This window comes from Callospermophilus lateralis, chromosome 8 (assembly GCF_048772815.1).
Source record: "Callospermophilus lateralis isolate mCalLat2 chromosome 8, mCalLat2.hap1, whole genome shotgun sequence".
Taxonomy (NCBI): Eukaryota; Metazoa; Chordata; class Mammalia; order Rodentia; family Sciuridae; genus Callospermophilus; species Callospermophilus lateralis.
In genome coordinates this window covers 45,251,864-45,260,444 of record NC_135312.1, presented here as the reverse complement: position 1 = coordinate 45,260,444, position 8,581 = coordinate 45,251,864, and the positions used below count along the sequence as shown (strand labels likewise).

General features: G+C 34.1%; 1 pseudogene; it reads right to left on the bottom strand.

The window, feature by feature from the left end:
• Positions 1–6,097: 6,097 nt before the first annotated feature.
• Positions 6,098–6,209, bottom strand: LOC143406608 (small nucleolar RNA U13; annotated as a pseudogene).
• Between the last annotated feature and the right edge of the window lie 2,372 nt (positions 6,210–8,581).

The following is an 8,581-nucleotide window of genomic DNA, read 5'->3' as shown; positions in this document are numbered from 1 at the left end:
CCTAAAATTTTTGTCACTCTGAAAGGTAAAACACAGTTTCATTGTTTCTGTTCATTTGTTGTATAGTTAAAGTGTAAAGATATGGGATAGATAGCTTTTGTTTATCAGATGATTTTGATAAGGTTTTATACAATTATCAATCCTGACCCTGATGTGTGTTGGTGAGTATTACAAACTAGGATGTTAGGCATAAAGAAGAATTAGAAATGTGAGTATCATAAACTTACTTATCAGTTAGATTTTACTGTGCAATATGACAAAAATCCAGAGGCTTAAAAAACTGCCTACCAAGGTTGTTCTTAAACTGTTTGCCCACAAAATTGTAAGCCAATAAATGGTTGTTATAAATTCATAAAAAAAAACTCACAAAATTTTAGTTCACATTTTGAAGGTTGGTTAGAAGTGTTGAATTCCAATATGGGCTATGTTTGCCTGATCTTGCCTGGACTTTGGTCAGCTGTCATGTGGGAAAGGACTGGCTGGATTAGGATGGCTTTAGTTAGAAAGGCTAGGAGGACATAGAGCTCTTTCCAGCAGACTAGCCAAGCTTATTTATGGGAAAGGTCTTAGAGTTAATATAATATCAAAAAGGCAAGTTCCCCTGTGCAGGACCTTATCCTCCGCTTGCTTCATATTGCTCTTTTCCAAGACCTTTTACATCATGTAGCCTTGAGAAATTATAGGCTGGTACTGACAAAGAACTTAGTTATAGGATTTATGAGAGATTGTTCCTGCAATCAGTCCACTTTGGCTGCTGTGATTCAGGATGATTTCACATGACCAAGGCAAGCTGATACTGGAAGAGTGATATACACACTTATATTTACCACATGTAGAGAGTTAGGCTATACCCCGCTCTGAGTTACTCATTGGTGTATAGAACAGCAGTTTTCAGGCTGTGCCTAAACCTGAGTTACTCAATTTTGTAAAGGAGTAATTTGCCATAAGTGGCTCCATTTTGAGTACAAGTGTCAAGATAGGATGACGTCACACCTTGTACAAATAAACAACTACCATCTGCTCAGCACCACCATAAGGCACAAATTGAAAAATGACTTATACTTGCCAGTTTATCAAACAAAATCAAGGGGTAAGTGGACATGTGGAGGTACCAAATCACATCAGGAACAACAGACATTGTGACTTATCAGCCTCACCAGATGAGAACCACTCACTCAAGGCCCATAAAAAGAGGATCAGCCCAAGGCTGGACAAAGTGTCTCCTTGAGCTTGTAACCTGCCTCAGGAAAACGGCGACAGTGACCAACATCCATTTCCTGTCCCCATTAGGCTTCAGCAGAGTGTGGTTACTCCTGCCTGAGATCACCACATATAGCTCACTCCAAGCTGATACCTTTAACTGACACTCTGAAACTGAAACTACTGTCTATCTGAACCTCTGCTTTGACAACTCAGCAAAATTGGTTCATTTAAAATCCTTATTGGACCAATAACAGTGACTCTTTGACTCCATTCATCTTTCTCTTTGTGCACTTTTGGTTCAAGAGTGATTATCATGATCATAACACTCATAAACTTCTGCAGATTTGGGGAATATTTTGGGTTTCTTATTGAAAGTGGAGTGAGCATTTAATAACAATAAGAGATAATCCTTGTAAGATATTCAGCCCGTTCTATAACATCTTTTAGCTTATTTAACACAATATTCTTATATATTATCTTGTTATTCACATTCTACAAAAATGGAAACCTAAGTGCAGAATATTTGAGTGATTTCTACAGGGCTCAATCTCCACAGGGCTTGTAAAAGTTGAACCCATGTGAAAATAGAAATAAATTCCCTATTGACCCCAAACTCTTAGCTATTTATTGAGGTAAAATGAAAATGAATCAGTTCACTTATCAATGTAAAACTGGAGGTTTCAATAATATTGTTAAGCCTTTGAAGGTCAATTTATTTTATTAAAAGTTTCAGAATATATCCATTTAAGGTAAACACATATTCAGTATTTCCCTGTCTACTGTTTATTCCTTTATTTCCTGTATATTCTATATTTGTTGCTATTAAAAATTTCATCTTAGCTCTCTCCTTGGTTTTAAAAACAACCTGTTGATATATCTACCCTCACTTCATAAAGACCTCATTGGTGGTGTAATTAAGCTGTTCTTTTTTAATATTAAATAAAAAACTATAAACAAAACACTACTTAGCTTCATTAGCCAGTCTTGGATTTTAATGAATTGTGTGTTTCCTATGACTGAGCTGCCTATTTTTATCAAATGAAGTCATATGACTTCAATATTAAATAAAGTATAACTATAAAGAGGCTGAAAAATGCAGACAGCTTTAAGTTAGATAATGGCAGTCCTCTGTCACCTAGTAGATAGCACTTCGTAATATAGCATGAAAAGGCTTTTTCTGTTAGTGAAAGTGGACTAATAATGGCAGCATTTGCCTTTTCAGGCTAGCAACAAAGTGCCATAGACTAAGTGAAATTTACTTCTCAAAGTTCTAAAGGTTGAAGGTCTCAGAAACAGCATTGGCAGATTTGATTTCACCTGAGACCACCCTCCTTGGTTTGCAGGCAATTTCCTTTCCACTGGGTTCACACATATCCTGTTTTTTGTATATGCTCACTTTTGGTAACTCTTCCTCTTCTTATAAGGACACAAGTAGGGTCCTTATTAAAATGGGATATTATAGTGCAATATATGTAAACACACCTTTCCAATCATTGAGTAGCTTTATGTAAAAAGTGGGGGGCTACCATTCTGAAAATGTTTCTAGCGAAGAGTCGACCTCACTTTTTTGAGATGTGGTTGTGTGGTAGGTTGGTATAAAAGACTACAAAGGTTAATTCCTCCTAGCTTCCAAACTCTAATCCTAATTGATTGAATTTTTAGATTTGCCTGCATGGATCATACTTGATCCTAGAAAGAATTTTTCAATACAATGAAGGAAGAGAACTTTCAGAATCTGAAGGGATAGAAAAAAAATAATTTTAAGTGGAAATTGATGCAGTTACTCAGATGAAGAGATGTTCTTAGAGAAAGAAAGAAACCAAGTGGTAATTACAATGAGCTTCAGGTATAAGTGGTACTGGCATGTAGGCTATATGCATGTGCAGAGAGAGAGGAAGGGGAAGATTGTGATGGTGGAGTTACACAAGTTTGAGATCATTCAGAACATTGCAGTACAGAGCCCGACTGAACTGTTTTTGAACTCAATCTAAATTGAGTCAAGCTCAGCAATTGTCTGTAATTTGTTTGAGAGACTCTTTATCACATATTCTTTGAAATTGGATTTAGTATTAAGATTAGCTATACATAATGGATTTTTGATAGGACCTACAGGATAATTGGCTGAGAGAATAATTCTGAGATATCAGTGATGAACTAGGCTCAGAAAATATTATTTTTTTCTTTTTAGGAACAAATTGAAACCAGAGCTAAGTCTATACATATTAAGTATGTCGATCGATATACACTGAAATTCTTTAGAATGCTGGATATCATTTGATTGTTATAGGGAAATTAAATTTAATGATTTTTCCCATATTTCATTCAAATATAAGTACTTCTGAAATTTGTATTTTGTGCATAATTCTCAGGTTTTATTTTTGATAGTAATTACCTTAATATATCAACAGTTTTTTAAGTTTAAAATTTGCAAAATTTAAAATAATTTTAATTCCACAAAACAGAATATAGCCCTTTCTTTGCATGGATATTATTATTCCAGTTATATGTATATGTTTCTTGGCTCCTTTTTATGTTTTATTAGACAAATTAGAATAATTTAAAATTCAGTAACAAATAGACTAAAATCTCAGGATGAACTTCACATAGATTTACTGTTCTTATTGTATTTGGTACACCTTTATGTCTTTCCTTGGAATCGATGCTCATATGAAAATCTTCAATATTCTCAAAGGTATCTGATTCCATGATGCTGTCTTTTTATATATGTGTTCCCTTGTGTCAAGATAGAGCCAGGAAGAGGCAAACAAAGGAGATTTTAGCACCGCCCCCCAACCACTGCACCAATACCTGCATCTGTTCTACAAATATGTCATTTCCGTGAACTCCCTTACCCAACCTCAGCTCAAATGCAAGCACCAATCCTGAAAACTCTAGTCTTCTTTTGCGATCAGGAAGGAGAAAATGAAATCAGAATTGTAAAATGCATAGCATGGTTTTGATTATATGATACTTAAAGATATGTTCTGGGAAATAAGGACAGAGGAGGAAATGAGAATTTTTTTTGGCACATATGTGATCTAAAAGACCAGAGGCTGATAAGGGACAAAGTTGCCTAGTAAATAAAATTAAGGAAACATGTACTGATGAGAATTCAGCAACAACTTCAGTCCAGTCAACCAGAGAGGAGAGGATTAATGGATTATTAAAACAGAGATGCCAGACCACTTATTAAAAAGTGATGTAGGGCTGCAGTAATTGGAGGGACAAAGGAAACATGTGCTGAGGCATGATGTGTAGGAGAGTCAAATGTGGGAGTTGGTATTAATTTTCAAAGATATATGCGATGCTCTTCCTGAAGTGATATTACACATTCTCATGCACTTGAACTCTGAAATGGAAATATAACTTGCTTTGACAAATAAAATATGAATGCAAGACACAGGTTCACTCCTAGGCATAACTGTTAAAAATGAGTGTGCTGTGTTTCATGAAATCTTTTCCCCATTCTTTGGACATGAAATCTTGGGTTAAGATGCAGATTCTATCAGCTGATGTTTTTAGGTGACAGAAATGAGCAGATCCTCCTAAGCACATACAAACATGCAGTGTAAACTTTGTAATTACATAGAGATATTCAGGTTGTTTGTAATTGCAGAACAGCTTATCCCCTCCTGACTGAGACAGAAATTGAGAGGAGGAATAGGGACCTGATGTACCAGAAAAGTACATTATGTGTTTTTTAATTAGATAGTGCACAGGAATGATTTTCTTATTGGGGGATGAAAAGATTATGCAAAAGTAAAACATCCCCTTGTATAATGTGGAAGGTTGAATAGTCTTAAATATTTTGTACCTTTCAAGAAAGATGGAAAAACACACAAAAGAAATAGGAGACTAACTCTTATAAAAGTCTAATAAGCAAAAAGTACTCAGCTTTAATTCTGGAGTAAAATTGTTCTTATAGACACAATGGCTATGTGGTTATACACAAAGAATTTTGCAATAAGGTACATGTATATAATGCACACAGATGACTATATTTATCTTGTTGACTGTTATTATTCCAACCACCAACAGATGCCTAAAACATAACAGTGTTGTCACAAGTGTTGTGTAATATTTCCAGTTTGTAATATTTTCTCTCTCTAGAGACAGAGAAAGAATGAAAGAAATGATGCCATACATTATTATGTTATGTTTACTAGTCATCTTTTCTCTCCTTTTTTACTTGTTTAGTGTTTTTTTTTGTTACAAATATAAATAAAAGAAAAAAAGCTTTACATATGCAGCTTTTGAGTGTATAAAATCCACAAACACTTATCCTCCTGAATATATTGCCAAGCTTGTAAGCATTAGTTTCTCTGGATGGTATTAGACAAAGTAATAGATGAAGTCCTTGAGATTACTCTTCATATATTCATTTCAATAAATAACTTCTCCACTATTTTAATAAGTTTCTCAAATTTATTTAAGAAATTTTGGAAAATTTCTACCACAATATTTGATTTTTTATATTATGGAAGGTCTGTTATTTGTAAGGTTTTCTATACAGGTTTGGGTTTCTGTCTTCTTGATATATTTAAAAAAATGTTCTTAATTCATTTTGTGTTTTCTGTTTCGTATCTTTTGTGTCATTTAAAAACTCTTAACCTTCCATTAATTAATAAAACAAAATAATGCCATTCTCTGTTAGAAATCTTGTCCTTACTAACTTCTGTTCAAAAACTGTTTTCTATGTATATTTTAGTCCATTACTTTATGGACCTTTGATTTTTATCTTATTGGATCTGGATTACCTTCAGATAATCTTTAAAAATTAAAACAATTCTTTAAATTAAAAAATTAAATTAAATATTCTTTCTCCAAATATTCTAAAATTGTCCAAATTTTATTTACTTTGTGTACTTGAGAAGATATTTTTAAAGTTGCCAATGATGAGATAGTTCATTTTTTTCATTTCTCACTTCAGACAGTAATTTCAGGAAGATACATTTCACACAATGGCATGAAAACCCAATCATACTGCTCATGAACCATAAAAAGATCTGATAGGATTTGATAACCCATTTTTAATCATTTTTTCAACTCCTTTGACTCGTTTACATCTTCTGTTTGTATGTCGAATCATTAGCATTTGTGCTCAAACACATTTATTAAATCTTTATTCCTACTGAATGGCTCTATTGTCTGATACAGTAGGCTTCTATTTATCTTTTATTCTTCTCTGGCTCCTAGATTCAGCTGAAATTCCCTTTAATAATTAAACTGTCTTATATGTAGAAATAGTATTCTTAATTTATTTTCTCATTTCTTCTTGATGTTATACAAATTTAGAACACTGATATTTTCCCATCCTGAGTTCTGGAATTGTGAATGTGGATTATGAAATGTGAAATAAAATGTTCATATATTCTAGACATCTATTCCAAATACCTACACACATATAGTAAACTATTCTGGGCTAAAGCTATTTTCATGATAATGGCTAAAATGACACTAGAGAGAGAGATAACTCAAGGGACAAGGCATTTAATGTGTCTTCATGGAGGTTCAAGAAACTCACATATTTCCCCTTTTATCACTTGACACAATTATCATGACATTTTCAAAAGTCTGTTTTCTCCTAGGGCATCCATAAAGGCAGGACCTTGCCCTCCTTTCCACCCCAAGTGCCTTGCACGTTGCCTGTCACATAAGAGTTTTGTTATGAATGGAGTATTTTTGAATAGGAGGTGTTTGGGGAATGAAGCAGGTTCTTCAGACAGAGGGCACAGCTGGGGTTACTCCCACCTCGGTTACCCTCTGTGCTGTGATGGTGCTGAACTAGAGATCTTCAGCGTTATTATTCTTTTTTTCAATTATGTGTGTAAAACACTACTAACTTTCTAGTCATAGAAAGCATTTAATTTCTTTTCTTTTCCTAAGTTCCATACAATGACTGCAAGTTGAATTCATGTATTCCCAAGTGGTTTCCTAGTTCTTATTAGACTACACCTCCACAAGGAAACTAAAGTGTTCCTGCCTCAAATTTTCTTACTCTGATACCTCAAATCTGTCTCTTCCTCCTACTTTGTATACATAAATACAATCCAAATCCTAAATATCATTACTCCACTTCCCCATAGATGACTGGAATTTAGTCAACCTGCGTGTCTTGTTCTGCTCCATAATTCATTGAATGGCACCCAGAACCAGTAAATTCTTAAGGAAGTAAAGTTGTCTTCATCTTAATTGCTCCCTCGCTTTTGAACACACTTTCATCATTTCTGATCCAGCATATTTTGGTCATAGATGGTTAGCAAAGTTGTCACAGCTTCCTACTCCCATTGCTAACTTCCTTTCAGGCTACTGTCAATTCCAGTAAAGGTTACCTTGAAAGCATAGCATTTTTACTCCAATTTTTTCCTCCTCCATGCTTCTGGCAAAATGAAGTTTATAAAATGCAAGCATGATTCTGGCATTCCATGACTAATTTCATTCTATCATTTCCTTTGCAAGAATTTATTAATTGACAATAACCTTGTTCATTACCTCTTCCATCCTTAAAATCCTAAGCACGTTTTTTTTTTTTTTATATCATTAGAATGTGGCATTTGTTCGCCCTTCCAGATTTTTCTTTCATCAGTTGCAATGTATGTCGAAATTATACTCAACTCTGATCAGTTTCCTTATGCCCCTGGGATATGCCTATCCAACCACCTCACCTTATGTTCTTCCTCTAGCTAATGTTTGTTCATTATGATTGCTTCAGCTTTGAGGTCTTCTCTTTCTGTTACTCTTCCACAATTTTCCAAGTATAGCTTAGATGTCCCTGACATGAACTTCTGTTGGAACTTATACTGCTAACTTATGCCCTCACAAAATATCATTATTGTTTATTCTATATCTAAATGCATTATGATCCTTGTGATTGAAGCATGTCTTCTTTGTTCAACTTTGCATTCTTTGGACTGAGCACAGAACATGGAACATGCAGGCTATTCAAATATGTACTATTGAATGTTGAATGGAAGTCACCTTTGTAGAAGTGGAGTTTCTAAATTTTATTTCTAAGAATTCATTTTGCATTGTTATCATCAGACAAACCTAAATATTGAGGTTAAAAAAAGTAAAGCAGACAAATAAAAGATTTTAGCTTTTGAGAGGTGGAGTGTTTAATGTAAATAAGTCCTTAGCAAACATTCTGAGTCAATTTGGACACAAAGACAATGAATTCTCAGCAGTAGCACCAAATGTGGTGTGTAGCATATATTCCACGAGGCACTGAACACCTAAAGCAAAGAACCTGGATCAACTTTCAAAAATTGTGGTCTATAATTAAAAACCACATAAAAATTCCAAATCTCACATTTCTTAAGGAATATTGTTAGTTTATGCAAGTGTTTGGTGTGCATAAGTATAGAGTGAATTGTACAAG